The following is an 18,828-nucleotide window of genomic DNA, read 5'->3' as shown; positions in this document are numbered from 1 at the left end:
AGCTAAAATTTAATGCTAAGACATGCTAAGCCATGCATTTGGGGTGCAAAATCCCGAGGGAACGGTACAGTTTAGAGGGTGAAGAACTTATGTGTACGACAGAAGAACGGGACTTGGGTGTGATTGTATGTGACCATCTTAAAGTGGCCAAACAGGTTGAAAAGGTGATGGTAAAAGCTAGAGTGCATAGAAAGAGGTATGGCCAGTAGGAAAAAGGAGGTAGTGATGCTCCTGTATAAGACTCCGGTGAGACCTAATTTAGAATATTGTGTACAATTCTGGAGACCGCATCTTCAAAAAGATATAAAAAGGATGGAGTTGGTCCAGAGGAAAGCTACTAAAATGATGTGTGGTCTTCATCATTAGGCAGAAGTCATAAGACATACTTAAAGATCTCAATGTGAATATTTTGGAGGAAAGGTGGGTGATGGGAGATATGATAGAGACATTTAAATACCTACATGGCGAAAATGCGCATGAGTCAAGTCTCTTTCATTTGAAAGGAAGCTCTGGAATGAGAGGGCATAGGATGAAGTCAAGAGATGATAGCATCAGGAGTAATCTAAGGAAATACTTTTTTGCAGAAAGGGTGGTAGATGCATAGAACAGTGTCCTGGAAAAGGTGGTGGAGACAAAGACTGTGTCTGATTTCAAGAAAGCGTGGGATAGGCACATGGGATCTCTTAGAGAGAGGAAGAGATAATGGTTACTGCGGATGGGCCATTTGACCTTTATCTGCCATCATGTTTCTATGTCTGGGCCTAGGACTATTGTTTTACTTTGACTATAGCTTCTCTTTGGCACCCACCACCATCACCTCAGCCGCAGGTGCCTGCCTAAGCTGCCTCTTGGTTAGAGAGAGATAATACACATTCTGCTGCTGTTCCTTAACTAATTAGAGGTAGTCTAATTAGATTGGATCATCTGATTAGGTGGGTTAAAGGTGTCTACTTTGTAGCCTAGCTTGTGGGGTAATATACTGTCAAACCCCAGTCTTATCAAACATAAGGAAAATATTGTATTTATGATAGCTGACAACCTGTGAAAGTGTGAAGAACAGAGCATCAAATGTGTGTGTTCTGCTCCACAAAATTCCCAACCACATGATGAAAGTGTTGCTGAATATTTTATCAAGCCTATGTAAACTGTATAGTGTTAATTGAAAGATTAGAAATCTGACCTGGTTAAAAGGCCTTTATCTTTAAGGATGTCACAGACTTTAAAATATTCCAGTCTTTTCCAGGGCCAATATGCTATTAGAACTGGAGGATTTAAAAAAAAAAAAAAAGTTAGTGGAATTAAGAAAAAGTATAGAGACAGGCAACCAAATTAATAGAGGAAATGGACTGACTCCCAATGAATAAAGGCTATCGAGATTGGGACTCTTCAGCAAATTGCTTGTTTACTCTTTCAAAACAGTACAAAAACCAGGGGGCTGTGTATGTAAAAGAAATTAGGAAAAACAAATTCACGCTATATAAATTAAGCTTTAGGATACATCACCAGATGAAATGGTAAAAGCAGTTGGCATAGCTGAATTTCAACAAAGTTTGGACATGTTCCTGGAGGGAAATACCATAGAATATTATTAAGGCAATCTTAGGGAAAGCCACTGCTTACCTGTAGGGGTGTACAGCTCAGCCTCCAGCTATTTTTTGACCAGAGCTAGCTCTACAATTAGGCAGACTAAACATCCGTCTAGGGTAGAAGAGTTTGGGAATGAAAGACGGCTCCTTAGCAGCAGGAGAATAGCACTTCACTGCTTTTCTCAGCTCTGTATAGGCTGCAGTGGTGAGCAACCATGGTCCTCGAGGGCCACAACCCAGTTGTGTTTTCATCATTTCCACAATGAATATGCATGAGATCTATTTGCACAGAGTGAAAGCAGTACCTGCAAATCAAGCTCTTGCATATTCTATGTGGGGAATCTTGAAAAAATGCCTTGGTTGTGACTCTTGAAGACTATTGTTGCCTACCTGGCATAGGGTCTCCTAGCGTAGGCCCACACTCTAGTGTAGAGCAAATGCCAGAACTGAGGTAGGGGCTAAAGTAGTTTAAAATGTTTTAATGGTAAATTAGGGGTTACGCTGGAAGTTTGGGACACACTGCTTTAGGCACAGAGAGAAAATAAATCAGTTGATGACTTATGCCCTTAGTTCAACCTATCTGAATTAAAAATTACAGCGTTTGGTCTTCAGTAACTAACAACACAACCATTCCATCCAGTTTCTCCAGCAGCCATTTGTTCACTTGGCTAGATGGGTATGGAAATTTTCATATGGAACCCAATACCCAGACCTTGAAGTTAGGACCCAAAGTGGTGAACTGGGTTAGAAACTGGCTGACGGACAGACGCCAGAGGGTGGTGGTTAATGGAAGTCACTCGGAGGAAGGAAAGGTAAGTAGTGGAGTCCCTCAGGGTTCGATGCTGGGGCCAGTCCTGCTCAATATGTTTGTGAGTGACATTTCTGAAGGGTTAGAAGGAAAAGTTTGCTTTTTTAAGGATGATACCAAGATTTATAACAGAGTAGACACCTAAGAGAGAGCGGAAAATATGAATAAGGATCTGCAAAAGTTAGAGGAATGGTCTAATGTCTGGCAACTAAAATTCAATGCGAAGAAATGCAGAGTAATGCATTTGGGGATTAATAATCAGAAAGAACCGTATATGCTGGGAGGTGAAAGGCTGATATGCATGGACGGGGAGAGGGGCCGAAGATCTAAAGGCGAAAAAACAGTGTGACAAGGCGGTGGCTGCTACCAGAAGGATGCTGGACTGTATAAAGAGAGGCGTAGCCAGTAGAAGGAAGAAGATGTTGATGCCCCTGTACAGGACGTTGGTGAGGCCCCATTTGGAGTATTGTGTTCAGTTTTGGGGACCATATCTGGTGAAGGACTTAAGAAGACTTGAAGAGGTCCAGAGGAGGGCGACGAAAATGATAGGAAGTTTGCGCCAGAAGACGTATGAGGAGAGACTGGAAGCCCTGAATATGTTTCCCTAGAGGAAAGGAGGGACAGGGGAGATATGACATGAAAGCCGAGACATGAAGACATGAAAGCCGAGATGAAGCGAGAATGCAAAAGCGGTAACACGATTATTATGGGAGACTTCAACTATCCTGGGATAGACGAGTCTTGGAAACTCACAATGCACTCGGGAGACCAGATTCCTGGAGGCTATACAGGACTGCTTCATGGAGCAGCATGTCAGAGAAACGACGAGAGGGAATGCCACTCTGGATATAATCCTTAATAGGCTAAGAGGATCTGCAAAGGAAGTGGAAGTAGTGGAACCGTTGGGAAACAGTGATCACAATATGATCAAGTTCAAAGTTGAAGTAGGAATATCGAAGGGAAAGAGAACCACAGTGACAACTTTTAACTTCAAGAAAGGAAACTACGAAGCAATGAGAGTAATGATAAGGAAGAAACTTAGGAATACCTCAAAGAAATTGCAGACTGTAGAGCAAGCCTGGTCTTTATTCAAGGACACGGTGAGTGAGGCGCAAAATCTGAATATCCCCAGATTTAGAAAAGGATGCAAAAAGAGCCGAACAAAAGACCCGGCGTGGATAACTAAAGAAGTGAAGAAAGCGATAGGAGATAAGAAAAATTCATTCCGGAAATGGAAAAAGGACAAAACCGGGAAGAACTGGAAAGAGCACAGGAAGCATCAAAAAGAATGTCACTGCATGGTTAGAAGAGCAAAAAGAGAATATGAAGAGAAGCTAGCCAGGGAAGCACGAAATTTCAAACCGTTCTTCAGATATGTTAAAGGGAAGCAGCCGGCAAGAGAGGAGGTGGGATCGCTGGATGAAGGAGATAGGAAAGGAGTGGTGAAGGAGGAAAAAGAAGTGGCGGATAAACTAAACATGTTCTTTTCATCAGTATTTACAAAAGAGGACCCATCAAACATGCCAGAACCTGAAAAAATCTTCAAAGGAGATCAAGCAGAAAAATTAACATCCATGGAGGTAAGCCTTGAAGACGTACATAAACAGATAAATAGATTAAAAACTGACAAATCTCCGGGCCTGGACGGAATCCACCCTAGGGTATTGAAAGAACTAAAGGAGGAAATAGCGGAACTACTACAGCAGGTTTGTAATCTATCCCTGAAAACAGGCATGATCCCGGAGGATTGGAAGATAGCTAATGTTACGCCCATCTTTAAAAAAGGATTGAGAGGTGACCCGGGGAACTACAGACCGGTAAGTCTGACTTCGGTTCCGGGTAAGATGGCGGAAGCACTGATAAAAGGCAGCATCGATGAGCATCTAGAAAGGAATAAACTGATGAAAACAAGCCAACATGGCTTCTGCAAGGGAAGATCGTACCTAACGAACTTATTACACTTCTTCGAAGGAATTAACAAACAAATGGACAAAGGGGGCCCCATAGAAATCGTATACTTAGATTTCCAAAAAGCCTTTGACAAGGTACCCCATGAACACCTACTACAGAAACTGAAGAACCATGGGGTGGAAGGAGACATACATAGATGGATCAAAAATTGGTTGGCGGATAGGAAGCAAAGGGTAGGAGTGAAGGGCCACTATTCTGACTGGAGGAGGGTCATGAGTGGTGTTCCGCAGGGTCGGTACTCGGACCGCTGCTGTTCAATGTATTTATAAATGATCTAGAAACAGGGATGAAGTGCGAAGTAATAAAATTCACAGACGACACCAAACTGTTTAGTGGAGTTGGGACTAAAGGGGACTGTGAGGATTTACAAAGGGATCTGAACAAACTAGAAGAGTGGGCGACGAGATGGCAGATGAAGTTTAATGTAGAGAAATGTAAAGTCTTGCATGTAGGAAACAGAAACCCGTAGTACAGTTATAAGATGGGAGGGCTAATAATGGGTGAAGGTACCTAGAAAAGGACTTGGGGTAATAGTGGACAAGACAATGAAGCCGTCGGCACAGTGCGCAGTGGCCTCTAAGAAGGTGAATAAAATGCTAGGTATTATCAAGAAAGGTATTACAACCAGAACGAAAGAAGTTATCTGCCGTTGTATCAGGCGATGGTGCGCCTGCATCTGGAGTACTGCGCCCAATATTAGTCGCTGTACCTTAAGAAGGATATGGCGATACTCGAGAGGGTTCAGAAAAGAGCGACGCGATTGATAAAAGGTATGGAAAACCTTTCATATGCTGAAAGATTAGAGAAACTGGGGCTCTTTTCCCTGGAAAAGCGGAGGCTTAGAGGGGACATGATAGAGACTTACAAGATCATGAAGGGCATAGAGAAAGTGGAGAGGGACAGATTCTTCAAACTTTTGAAAACTACAAGAACGAGAGGGAATTCGGAAAAATTAAGAGGGGACAGATTTAGAACCAATGCTAGGAAGTTGTTCTTCACCCAAAGGGTGATGGACACCTGGAATGCGCTTCCAGAGGGTGTGATAGGACAGAGTATGGTATTGGGGGTTCAAGAAGGGATTAGATGATTTCCTGAAGGAAAAGGGGATAGAAGGGTATAGATAGAGGATTACTATACAGGTCCTGGACCTGTATGGGCCGCCGCGTGAGCAGACTGCTGGGCATGATGGACCTCTGGTCTGACCCAGCAGAGGCACTGCTTATGTTCTTATATGATTCAGACGTTCAAATACTCAAAAGGTATTAACGTAGAGCAAAATATTTTCCAGAGAAAGGAAAATGGTAAAGGGGTGGTAGTTTCAAGAGCAATGTAAGGAAATTCTACTTTACAGAGAGGGTGGTGAATACCTGGAATGCGCTCCCGAGAGAGGTGGTGGAGAGGAAAATCGTGATGGAGTTCAAAGAAGTGTGGGATGAAAACAGAAGATTTAGAATCAGAAAATAATAGTAAATATTGAACTAAGGCCAGTACTGGGCAGACTTGCATGGTATGTGTCTGTATATGGCCTTTTGGTTGAGGATGGGCTGGGGAGGGCTTCAATGGCTGGGAGGGTGTAGATGGGCTGGAGTGAGATTTGACGGAGATTTCGGCGGTTGATACCTGGACACAATGCTGGGTAGGGCTCTGGATTCTTGCCCAGAAGTAGCCAAGAAGAAAAAAATTTAAATTTAAAAAATTTGGGTTGAGACAGGTTGGGCAGACTGGATGGACCATTCAGTTCTTTATCTGCCATCATCTACTATGTTACTATGTTACCTAATTTATTACAGCTCTACAGTACTTGCTAATTCAAATTCTTAGTTCCATTCTGTCATGGTCCTTTCTGTGCCAGACTCCCAACAATTAGTTACCAGTTGGTCATCCTAAAGCATTAACTACCTTGGGCACTCTGGAGCACGTGTCATACTTTCCAGGATAGAATAGTGCTGGCCTTACTCTGCATTCTGCTTTTAATAATTTATTCTGCATTACATTTAGATTTGGCATTTGATGATCCATTTTACAGCTTTATTGTGCTCATCTGAATTACTTGTCTTTATGCTTTGCTGATGCCTGGATGTATCCAGCTGCTCCCTCAATTAAGATGGCAGGCTAACTTATTACAGTATTTGATGGCTTGCACTGAGAATACAAAGGCCAAGCTGTAGATGCTATACTCAAAACTGGCAATAAAAATGAGATTTATAATTTATACAGTGCTGTCATCAGCGACATATATCAAATGGTTATAATATTGCTGTGCCAGAGAGCTGCCAGTGTGATCGGAAGCAAATTCAGTGCTTTTGTTAAATATCACACTGAAAAGTGGGTGATGGGAATGAAACTTGTATTCCCAACTTTTCTAATTACCAGAGCTATATAAGCTGTTGTACAGTTACAGTAGTAAATAAGAGAAACCACTTACTCTAATGCAGGGGTCTCAAAGTCGGGCCGCAATCCAGTCGGGTTTTCAGGATTTCCCCAATGAATATGCATGAGATCTATGTGTATGCACTGCTTTCAATGCATATTCATTGGGGAAATCCTGAAAACCCGACTGGATTGTGGCCCTCAAGGAGGGACTTTGAGATCCCTGCAAAATGCAATGGTTCTCAAACCTGTCCTGGGGGGCTCTCCAGCCATTCAGATTTTCAGGAAGTGGAAGCAGTGCATGGAGATCTCTCTTGAATATTCATTATGGATATCCTGAAACCCTGACTGGCTGGGGAGTCTCCACTGACAGGTTTGGGAACCACTATCCTAAAAAATAAATCTAAAGAATGAAGGGGGTTGAAGCAGATTTACCAATAGGCAGCATTGGCAAATGACTATGTGTTGCCATCATACTTGAAGGAGTGGGGGTAATGTTGCCAAATGGCACTTACCATGAGAGTAGTGAACTTCACTCCCAAGCCAGGTTATGCAAAATGTGATCTCAGTCTCAGATTTGCTGTTGATGTTCACTGTGCCATAGTACCTGTGCAAATCATGATTTGCATCTTCAGTTGTGGTTCTGTAGCATTATGGGTGTTGCTACGGCTGGCCCAAAGGTATATAATGCCTTAAGCCACTTGTGTTCTCTAATTTTTAACTTAGGGCATCTGTGGATGCAAATGACCTGAAGGAGAACTACCAAATATTTTCCCATGTAAGGCCACAACACTGCTGGCCAGTGTGTGTCAACGGCATCCACCCCATCAGCCTGTCTTCAAACTTTTTAGTGGGTGTATCTTCAAGGAGGTGGGCATTTCCAAATGCATTCTCTTCATCTATTCATAAATGCCTGTCCTTCAAGTATGTGGCTCTTAACTTGGGTAGAGAGGCAGACAGTAGCAGAAAAAAAAAAATCAAAATAATGATGAGGGCTACCCTAGAGGTCTTCAGGGGCTGCCACTGGCCCCCAGGCCTTGCATTGAAGACACTGCCTTAAGCAAACCTTCAGTCATGCACCCCAACCTCATCATCCATCTCCCCATTTTCCTTTTGCTGCCACTACTATTCTCACTCTCCCTCCTTCCAATACCAACATTGTTCAGTAAGCCCTTTTTCAAAGTACAACAATCCAGTCAGATTTTCAAGATTTCCATAATACATGAGATTGATTTACACGTACTGCTTCCATTGTATACATTGTTGCCCACCCCTGCTCTGTATTCTTGATATTTAATTATTTTTGAAAAGAACTTTCATCACCAGATGTTGGGAGCATCTGGAAAGTCCCTGAAGCAGATTCTAAAATGGAGAATGTCATCCTGACTGTGGCCATTTAAGCACATACAACTTGACAGATAAGTGTTCACACCTGAATATGTTCATTTTAAAATTAGACAAGGACTGTTTTTAATTTTAGCCACTGTTGGACATTGTGGCACTAATTCCATGCCCCAACCAGTGGCTTAGTGAGGGTAGGAGGCACCCAGGGTGGTAGCACCCCAGTGCCCCCCTCCCCCGGGCCCTCCCACTGTACCTCTTTAAAACTTCACCAGTGCAAGCATCTATTCCAGCCTGCTGCTTGCATCGGCGTTGGCTTTCCCTCCGACATCACTTCCTAGTCCCACGACCTGAAAGTGATTTCAGAGGGGAGCCAGGCCAGTGCAAGCAGCAGACCGGAAATGTTGCTCATACTGGCAAAGATTTAAAGAGGTACCGGGGAGAAGAGGGCACAAGCCTGGTATAGGGGTGGCAGAGAGGTGTCGGCGCCCCACCAAGACGGCACCCAGGGCTGTCTGCCCCCCGGCCAACCTTACTACGACACTGTGCCTAACCTTCAGCATAGAAACATATTCTAATGGATGCAAGGCACTGATATGGGGCTGAAATGGCAGACTGGCAACTGAAATACTTAAGGCCAGTTATAGGATAGTGCCTAAGGGGCTCATAATCGAAAGAGAAAAACGTCCAAAAACCGGCCTAAGTCAGCACTTGGACGAACATTTCTCAAATACGTTCAAGTGCCAATACTAAAAACGGGTTTTGGATGTATTTCTAAATGACCTAGGCCTACATAGTGCCGTTGAACAACCAAAACTAAACGGGGCATTTTGGGAGGAATGTCGAGGGCGGGAGTTGGGCGAGACATGGGCCAGCTTAGACTTAGTCGTACAGCATGTATAACCGAAAGTTATACAGCCCACGATCGACGGAACTTGGACGTTGTGACTTAGACCATGTGAAAAATGGTCTAAGTCACAAAAACCCACCTAAAGTCACCAGATAAGCACTGAAAACACATAAAATAGACCCACACACACTACCCCAGTTATTCCCGACCCCCCCACACCCCCATAAAAATATTAATTACACCTTTAAAATTCAGCCTCCAGACCATCATCACCTGGCCGCCTGGCATAAGAAAGCCTAGTCGTCCAGCACAGAGGCGGCTTAATCCATCTTGGGGGTGAGTTAGGGACTCATGCAGAGGAGGACCCATGCCCATAAGCCCCTGTAATTACTTCATTGATACTTAAACATGTGCACTCCTCTATACACCCCCAAAATCCTTTTGTACTGGCATATAAGTGGCTCCTGCAGCCATAAGGGCTATTGGGATGGTAGATAAGTGGGTATAGTGGATTCTGGAGGTGGTTTGGGGGGCTCACCATGACCTATAAGGGAGCTGTACTGAGGAGAAGACATGGCACCCTTTTTGTGAAGTTCTAATATTTTGTCTAATATTTATTTATTCAATTTTCCCGTTCTCCCAAGGTAGCTCAGAACGGTTTACATTAATATATTCAGGTTCTCACAGCAGTGCCCTGTAAGGTACCCCACTATTTAGGTGGCATGTCTGGGTGCGCAGTCCATCACTTTGCAGACCCCTCCCACGTCCAACAGAGCTTGTTCTAGGCGTTTTGGACTTGGATGAAAAGTTAGATGAAAATGTGGTTTAAAGATGGACGATTTTGTAACTTGGACGATCAGATCTGCAGGATGTATAATTAGACGATTTTCGAAAGTAAAAAAATTTTGGACGTATTTTTCGAAAATGTGTCCTAGGCTATTTTTTACTTTGGACGATTTGCGAGTTGGACGTAACGGACTTAGACGTCCCTTTCAATTATGCCCCTCTAAGTGTATCTGTGGGCTACTGCAAAGGGAGCATTCCCGTGGGAGGGTCAGGAGTGTTCCAGAAAATTGTGCACAGTATTATCGAATATTGCGGATATGTGTTCAACTTGCGTGCAAGGATTTACACCTGGGTTAAGTTGGTGTAAGTCCTCGTACCCAAAGTTGGACATAGAATTCGGCAACCAACGCTACTGTATAAAGAGTGCTAATCCTGGAGCATCTTTTATAGATGGGTGCCATTTAATGAATCTGACCATAAATGTTGGACACTAAGTAGCACTGGCCTAAATGTTTAAAGAGAGACTGATAATGTGCTTAAATTCAAAAGGCAATGATGATAGCTAGCACCAGCCCATATATTTGAGCACATCTGGGACATCTTGAGCTCAATAATGCTGCTTAAGTCGCAAAGTCCTAACACCAAAGGTCTCTCAAATCTTAAGTTATGCAAGTCTTTTTTCTACGCTAGTTATTGAAGGTTTATTTCACAGTTTATAGGAGTGTGAGTTATTTAAGTTGACTTAATTATGAGGGTGGCTTGAAGAGTTTGATTTAAAAAAAAAAAACAAAAACAAGTTAAACAGGCTATACAATTAGTCCAGCGAGTTTCCAGTTTTTTGGTATCATAGGAAAAATAGCTTACAAAAAATGTGGAAACTCGCTGGTCTAAGGGCTTCTTTTACGAAGCTGCGTTAGCGGTTTAACGCGCGTAATAGCGTGCGCTAATTTGCCAGCCGCGCTAGCCACTACCGCCTCCTCTTGAGCAGGCGGTAGTTTTTCAGCTAGCGTGGGGTTTAGCGCACGCTAAAAATGTGCGTGCAACAAAGCCGCTAACACGGCTTCGTAAAAGGAGCCCTAAGTGCATAGCCCTTGATGGAGACTACATTGTTTAACTTGCTTTTCTGCCAAACTTTTCAAACCAGCCTCGTATTTAGAGGGGAGGGGGTTTTGGATTTTTGCATAGGAAATTAAGCATCCTGTCCCCTCTGATTGAGACTTCTTGTCTGAGGGTGCGGGATGTGGCTGGCTTCAAGTGCAGGTATGCTCAAAGACCCACTTCTATTCTGACAGCGGCTACTGTCCAATGCCTTACAATCACCTCTGAATTCTGCTTCCCTAGGCAGACACCCATTTTGCATAGTGTTGAGCCAGCTCTGGATGTTGCATTCTGAATACCACATATGAAAGTTGAACAGGGAGCAACTGGGGCTATAAATCTGTCCTGGGGTCAGGTGCCAAGCGTTTAATCAGTGACCCTTTGCGGCATGACTTCTACCTCCATTGTCTTCACCTAGCAGTAGTTCATTAGAGAGAGGGGTTTGGCCAGTTCATATACAGGTAAATAAATAAATACATACAAAAAATACAAATTTGAACCCAGGTTACAACATAGAGATAGTTGTAGTCCTGCTTCTCTGCCACTGGTGGCAGCAGGACTGAGAAAGGTTGCTCTAGAAATTCAGGATTGAATTGGCCCTTCCGAAAAATGGAGTGAAATTGCTGCTGGGGAAACTAAGCTCCCGGAGAGATCTTTTGGTCAGTCCTGTGTTTCCCAAGTCAGTCCAGGAGTACCTCCTTGCCAGTCAAGCTTTCAGGATATCTAGAATGAATAGGCATGAAAGAGATTTGCATACAATCATGCATATTCATTGTGGATATTCTGAAAACCTGACTGGGAAGGGAGTACTGAAGGACAGACTTGGGAAACACTGCTATAGAGCACAAAGCATTGTAATAGGTGTAAGTCCCTGATTCTACCAATTGGAAATCAGTGCTGCAGGTCCCATTATACACCAGGAAGGGGTTTTTATTGATTTAGGACAGGCCTTCATCTCCTTCTCCTGGACTTGGACCCCTCCGATATAGGTTCAGAGCACACACTCCCCTGTGTGATGCCGCACTGCACCATCAAAATCAGGAGCCAGTGCATCAAATGTATTGCTGTAGTTTTTAAAAGATTCAGCACTCAGTTTCTCCTTTAATATGGCTGATGCTAGTACTGTGAGCACCTTTTGGCTAGCCCTCCAACAGTGAAACTGCTTAGGTCACATGCCAGCATCCATTATAATGTTCTATATATTGGTTTAGCTAGCAAATTTGGTAGGGAACTCCAACAGCCTCTTTTATAAAGCCGCGCGGCAACAACCCCGAAGCCCTTTAAATCTCTATGGGCTTCGGGGCCGTCAGTGCAGCCGCTAGCGCGGCTTTGTAAAAGAGGCCGCAAGTCTTTCAAAACTTGATAGCACAGTTGTTAACCAGAAACAAAAAAAATCAGCAATTGCATGGCCTTTGCTGAAAGAACTATACTTAGTGTGACCATATGGCTCCAGAAAAAAGGGGACAGATTGAGACATCCGGGTTTTACTTCCATTGAAAGCAACCAAGATGTCTCAAGCTGTTCTCCTTACTTCCATTGCTTTCAATGGAAGTAAAACCCGGATGTCTCAATCCGTCCCCTTTTTTCTGGAGCCATATGGTCACACTAACTATACTGGCTACCCATTAAAGAGAAGAGCATCTTTTTTTTTTTTTTTTTTGTAAATCTTTATTGACATTTCAAACTTTTATAATGTATACAATTGAAGAATCAGAAAAACTATATGAAAATACATTGTTATTATTACATTAAACAATTTTTCCTCCCCTTCTTATCCTAGTTATAAACAATAATATTATATCTTATGCTATCAATATAATAAAAAAAATTAATTTTGCTGTTGTTGTTTGTTTGCTTGGTACATAAAAGTTCTATCCAGAAAGGTTTTGTATTTACAGCCGGTAATGCTTGGGTATGCAAATAGATTGCAGTTTCTGGTTTGTCTTATAGGGCTGTATAGTACGAAGTGAGGTAGCAGGAAAAAAAATCCTTCAGTGTTCTTGACCTAGAATAATGGGACAAACTGCCTCCGGAACTCAAAAAGAAACCTTCCTTGATCCCCTTTAGGGGAAAGATTAAAACATGTTCTGTCCCCAAGCTATCTGTAATCCTTAATCTTTGGATCTATCTAAGTCTATTGATCTCTTGCTTCACTTTAAGGCCTTTTTGGATCGTTAATGCTTCTGTCACACTTTAATGTAATACTTTCTCCTCTGAGTAGACCGTCTTTTTCCTGTTTATTTTGAAATGAAACAAACGTGCTTTTTATCAATTTCAAAACCAATATACATGTCTACTAAAGGGTGGGCTAAACATAGGTATACAGAATTTATTCATTATTTCTTTTTATTTTACAAGTATTGAATAAGTATAATACAGTACTGAACGATAAATAAAAGTGAAACGATATAACATACAAAAACATCACACGAATGTTATTCATGACAACTGTAAGATAAAAAGAAATAATGAATAAATTCTGTATACCTATGTTTGGCCCACCCTGTATATAAATCCCATTGTTAAACCAAAGAATGCATTTTGTAGACACTTTGGGGTAAATTCTCTATTAGTACGTCTAACATAGGCGTGCTTTAGACGTCCGGGAAACGCAAGTGTCAATCAAACGGTACTTAGGCGTGCGGTAGATGCCCCTACAACCTCTTTGCGCAAAATAGACTCAGGTTTCTGAAACGTCATTAAGACGTCTCCAATGGACCCGTGATAGACGTGGGTACGGTTTTGTTTTTTTTGGTTTGTTTTTTTAAGTTATACTTTATTTATACTCTTTATTATCACTCATTCAGCATTGTAAGTATAGGATGATGAAAAAGATAACTAAAACACAGTACAGTGGTGCCTCGCATAACGGACGCCTCGCACAGCGAACGCTGCGCATAACGAACTTTTTGTCTTGCTCCCTATAACGAACTTCGTTTCACACAACGAAGTCGCCCGAGGGGCCCGGGGGGGGGGGCGGAACTACTCTCGCCGCTTCCTAATGTGAGCCGGGAACAGCAGCACCCTCCTGTCTGAATGCAGTGTTCCATCATCTCCCTCCACCTTACCTTAGATACCGAGTTTTCCGGCTTTCTTTTTCGGCCAGCCACACACTTTCAAAGAGCAGCACATGCGCGCATGCTCTGTTGTTCAATCTTCTCCTCTGACGCAACCGGAAACCGGAAGTTGCAGGAGAGGAGAACATTGATCAACTCCAGCAGCTGCGCGTGCACAGCTTTTTGAAATCGTGCGGCTGGGTGAAAAAGAAAGCTGGCAAACTCTGCATATAAGGTGAGGTGGAGGGAGGGAAATGTAGGGCTGCAGAACGAATTATTTTGTTTTACATGTATTCTTATGGGACAACAGGGCTGCAGAACGAATTATTTTGTTTTACATGTATTCTTATGGGAAAACGCGTTTCACACAACGAACTTTTCGCATAACAAACTTGCTCCTGGAACGAATTAAGTTCGTTGTGTGAGGCACCACTGTATACCATTTTGTAAACTATATATTAGTTGATCTAGCAATATCAGTGAGGTAGACAGAGAACACTGCTGTGTTGTATCTTTTTCCTCTAGGATATCAGAATTGTACAGTTTACCATTAATACAAGGAAAAAAAATATGTTCTGTTTCAAAGGAGAACTAGAAGATGAAACGTACCGAGTGGGTGTTGAACTTACATTATCAGTATGGAAGGTGGGAACCGGTAGATGTATGCTACACAGAAAGCTGTACAGAAATGTCATACTCACCTCCTATTAGAAGTGGAAAGGATAGGACTTTGAACACCATATAAACTTCGTTTAAGTTCCACAAAGACTGGCAGGAAAGGCACCCTAAGTCATCCAATAAGCTTTCTCTCGATTTCCCAGAGACATTATTTCAGAGAGGATAGTTTAGAAATGATATCTTGCTCGAAAGAACACTCTCCTGGTCTTAAAACATTGCAACAATCAGCTCATTCTTCAGAACAAAGGTAAATCCCATAACTTACACTGGCCCAACTTAGAAACAGAATCAAAACACAGATTAGACTTGAATGTGGCTTCTAGTTCACAGGAAGAGGAAGCAGCAAGCAGCACAATGCTGATCTCATTGTGACATCATCAAGGTGCACCTGGAAGGTAGATATGCCACAAGTAAAAGACAAGCTGGGAGTTGAACTCACAACCTACAGATGATCGATATAGTGCTTTTACTCACTGACCTACACCTGTGTCTCTGGTTCCTCTGTCATAGCATACCTTAGTGATGTGCTAAAGTATACTCTACTTAGCTATCATATCACAGTCACTTGACGCAAAAGACTGGTAGCTCAATGGTGTAAAGCACCGTTGTCACGGATGCAACACCCATATTCTTAAGTATGGTTCAATAAATGTAATACAGAGTCAAAATTATGCTGTTTATTTTATCAAACCCAAGCTCAACTTTGTAATGTATTGTGTATAGTCTCGCTAATGTGTTTGTGATGAAAATGAGATGCGATAGGTGTATATCCTATATAATAAAGCCCTAGCCACGCATGCGCACATACCTGCGTGCTTCTGTGATCTCTGCTCTGTGATCAGTAGGTCTGTGGTCAGCAGGAGTGCAGATGCAGCAGCCAGGCGACTCCCCCCTCCCGCCCTCACTCACCACCAAAACCACCACCGCCAAAGCCTCCTCCTTCTGCCCAGCCGGGAGGAGGGCTCCGAGTCGCTGAAGACTGTCCCAGATCAGCTTACACGGTCCCTAAAAAATGAACCTTTTCATCTGAGGCGCAAGGCTGCAGTGACCTCCCTCCCCCGGCTCACTAAGGTTTCGTCTTAAGAAATTCAAATGCGTTGTTGAAAATGCAAGTGACTGTTCTCTTCATCCTAGACACCCCTGCAATACCCCAACAACACACTCCTGCAGCATAAACCCCTCATGTTATAATCAAGTAAAAGACAATCTGGGAGTTGAACTCACAACCTACGGATGATTGGTACAGCTCATTTTACTCACTGAACTACTGAGCTACTTAACTCTAGCCCTAACCCTAACCATAAAGTAGCGTCTGACGTCATAGAAGCCGTTAGAATTTTGAAATCGTTTTGGACGTTCATTGGGTGTTCTCAGATCAAATACACCTGTAGATACTTGCAATGATTACCCCTTGTCAAAGCTTGTACGTAAAGCCATTTCTGGAGACTCCCATTCCCAAATCCCCAACATAGCTCAGTGCTTAAAAGCACTGCATGTATCTTCCAAAGGTCATGGGTTCAAGTCCTGACTAAGGTTACTAAAGACATAATATTATTTTTTTTTTCCACCCACCCAAACATGCATAGCTAAGCTAAACTATGTGAACCTCACTTCCCAATCTTCATTTATTTAATTTATAACTTGTCATTGTGTTTGTTCAAATGTAGATAGTGTGAACCTAAATACATGGGGGGAGGTGAAATTTCATTAGGTTTACATGGTAAGCTTCTAAGCTTGTACCTAAAGTCATTTCTGGAGACTCCCATTCCCAAATCCCCAACATAGCTCAGTGCTTAAAAGCACATGTATCTTCCAAAGGTCAGGGGTTCAAGTCCTGACTAAGGTTACCAAAGACATAATATTCTTTTTTTTTCCACCCACCCAAACATGCATAGCTAAGCTAAAATATGTGAACCTCACTTCCCAATCTTCATTTATTTAATTTATAACTTGTCATTGTGTTTGGGGGAGGTGAAGTTTCATTAGGTTTACATGGTAAGCTTCTAAGCGTTCTGCTATACTTTTTTGTATAACAGCGATATCGGCGTGGTTTAGGATGTAATCAACAGTGTTGATGTAGCGTGGATCGGCCGCTGCAAGCACGCCCAAGCGGCACAAAAACGTCATCGCGTTGTTTTGCGTTGTGACATCATAGAATCGCCTGTTCTTCATACGCAGATATTTCTTATAAAATGGCTGCCAGGAGACAGCCCAACTTCAGCACTGCTGACAGTAAACTCCTGGCAAGGCTGTTTTTGGTGCGCGAGCACCATTATTTTGTGATGCCGGGACATCGCAGGACATACCTGCAATATAGAGAGTCCTGGACCCCGCCTGACCCGGCTGTACAATCGAAGAGCCTCATGTCCCAGGGAAGTAAGTATTCCAAGTCAGGCCCTCACAAATAATCATGTCAAATGTAATGATGATGGAAACCTGTCTCAATCAAATTGTCATGTTTTTGTGGGTAAATCTTGATTCCTTTTAAAAACTACAATTGTGCATAATAAATCTTTTACATTGAATACTGAAATTAAAGCACATCCCAAAGGAGCAGTAGTAGGATTTCAAATGACAAATTCAGCTCCTAGAAGGCATCTATTCCATTCACAACATGCACACAACTAATTTTTGGGTCACGAGCTTCGCATTTGTAATAGAAACATCTTGAAATCAACTTTACCAAAGGAAAACAAATATATTAAAGTGCTGCTATGTCATTTCAAATACCTTCACCTTTCCTGTATCAATCTGCTGGTCTAGGGAGATAGTGGCATGACGTTTAAAGTGACAGCGTCAGTACCCTGACGTCAGGGGTTTCAAGCCACGCTGCTCCTTCTGACCAAACTATTTTATTGCCCCTGCTGCATGATTGTAAGCTCACCAGGACATGCTGTAATGTGGGGCAGTGCTGATAGGCTACAGCCTCAGCACCCTGGGGTTGTGAGTTCAATCCCACACTCCTCCTTGTGATGCTGGCCATGTCACCTCACCCCCCCCCCCCCCCCCACTGTCCCAGGTACAGTAGAGAGATAGCGATGCCTCCAGCACAGAAAGGGGAAAATGCTGGAGTACGTGAATACATTCATGTAAAACATGTGGCAGAAGGGGGTGGAGGCAGGCAGCAAAGCGGATAGGGGCTCTTGGAGGGCAGCATACTCCATTTTTATGTGCTTATAGAGGTCAATACTTAAGTAAACATGTTATGCCACAGTGCTAGATGGCACTCATCATATCCCTCCCTCTCCGTTCTTTCTCTCTCTCTCTCTATTATCCAGGTTGAGGATCTCAGGAAACGGGGTCGGCTGCTGAGGCACCAGGAGCGAGCCTTCCTTGAGGGGGTGAGGGAGGAATTGCGCGCTGAAGCCGGTGAGTAATGAGTCCAGCGTGTGTTTCTTTGTGATCAGCCTACCAGAATAAATAGATGAAAATGCTTGAGTAGCTGTAAACCATTCTTAATCATAAAATCTGCAGTAAAGCTGCTATTGTGATATCATGTCACAATGGCTTTATGGTGTTCTACTTGCCTCACTTACTTATGCTACATTTTGATGTTTACAGTGGAGTAGGTGCTTTGCATCCTGTTATTAGCATTTGAAGAAAATAACGTAGTAAAGAATGTAATGTTCAAAAGTGTTGTGGACATATCTGACTGGATCCTGTTTCCCTCTTGTCAAGCTGCAGCGCAGGCACCCCCTCAGGAGGCACCGCAGGTGATGGAGGGAGCCCCACCCTGGTCCTCGGCGGAGGAGGAGGAAGAGGAGGAGAGGGAAGAAGGGGAGGAAGAAGAGGAGGAGGGGGATTATTCTCCCTGGGAGCCCTCATGACCACCCACACTGCCTGCCCCACCACTGCCCCCTGGACCCCCACCGCCTGCCCCACCATTACCTCCAGGACCCCCACCACCATCCCCTGTTGGACCTTTCCCTTCCCCCACCCATAGCCCTTCCCATCACTCTCCTGCCCTTCCTGTTCCTGATCCCATCCCACCCCCTTTCCATCACTCTCCTGCCCTTCCTGTTCCTGATCCCATCCCACCCCCTTTCCTTTCTGTTCCCCCCCAGGAGCAGCCCAACCAGCCTCAGGAGGGGGCGGGCAGGGAGATGGAGGCCTACTCTGCCATCTTGGAGGAGGTGCAGGTATTGAGAGGGTGTGTGGAGAGGATGGAACATGCCCTCTTGCGGCTGGTAGCCGAAAGAGGGCAAGGTGCCAGCAGCCATACACCCTCTCACTGACTGCACCTCTTCCGCCCCCTCGCCTGAGGTAGCTCAAGCTGCTCTTGGG

At 43.5% G+C, this 18,828-nt stretch overlaps 1 protein-coding gene across 1 annotated transcript in view; it reads left to right on the top strand.

The window, feature by feature from the left end:
- The window catches only part of ZBTB43 (zinc finger and BTB domain containing 43), a 116,018-nt gene extending 98,033 nt beyond the window's left edge, over window positions 1-17,985 (top strand). The window contains exon 4 of the transcript XR_004540766.1: window positions 17,823-17,985. The gene's annotated coding sequence lies outside the window, so the exon portion shown is untranslated. The remainder of the gene's footprint in view (window positions 1-17,822) is intronic.
- Window positions 17,986-18,828: the final 843 nt, after the last annotated feature.

This window comes from Geotrypetes seraphini, chromosome 10 (assembly GCF_902459505.1).
Source record: "Geotrypetes seraphini chromosome 10, aGeoSer1.1, whole genome shotgun sequence".
In the NCBI taxonomy this organism is placed as follows: Eukaryota; Metazoa; Chordata; class Amphibia; order Gymnophiona; family Dermophiidae; genus Geotrypetes; species Geotrypetes seraphini.
The sequence above is the reverse complement of the archived record's forward strand: the minus strand, read 5'-3'. Positions and strand labels throughout refer to the sequence as shown.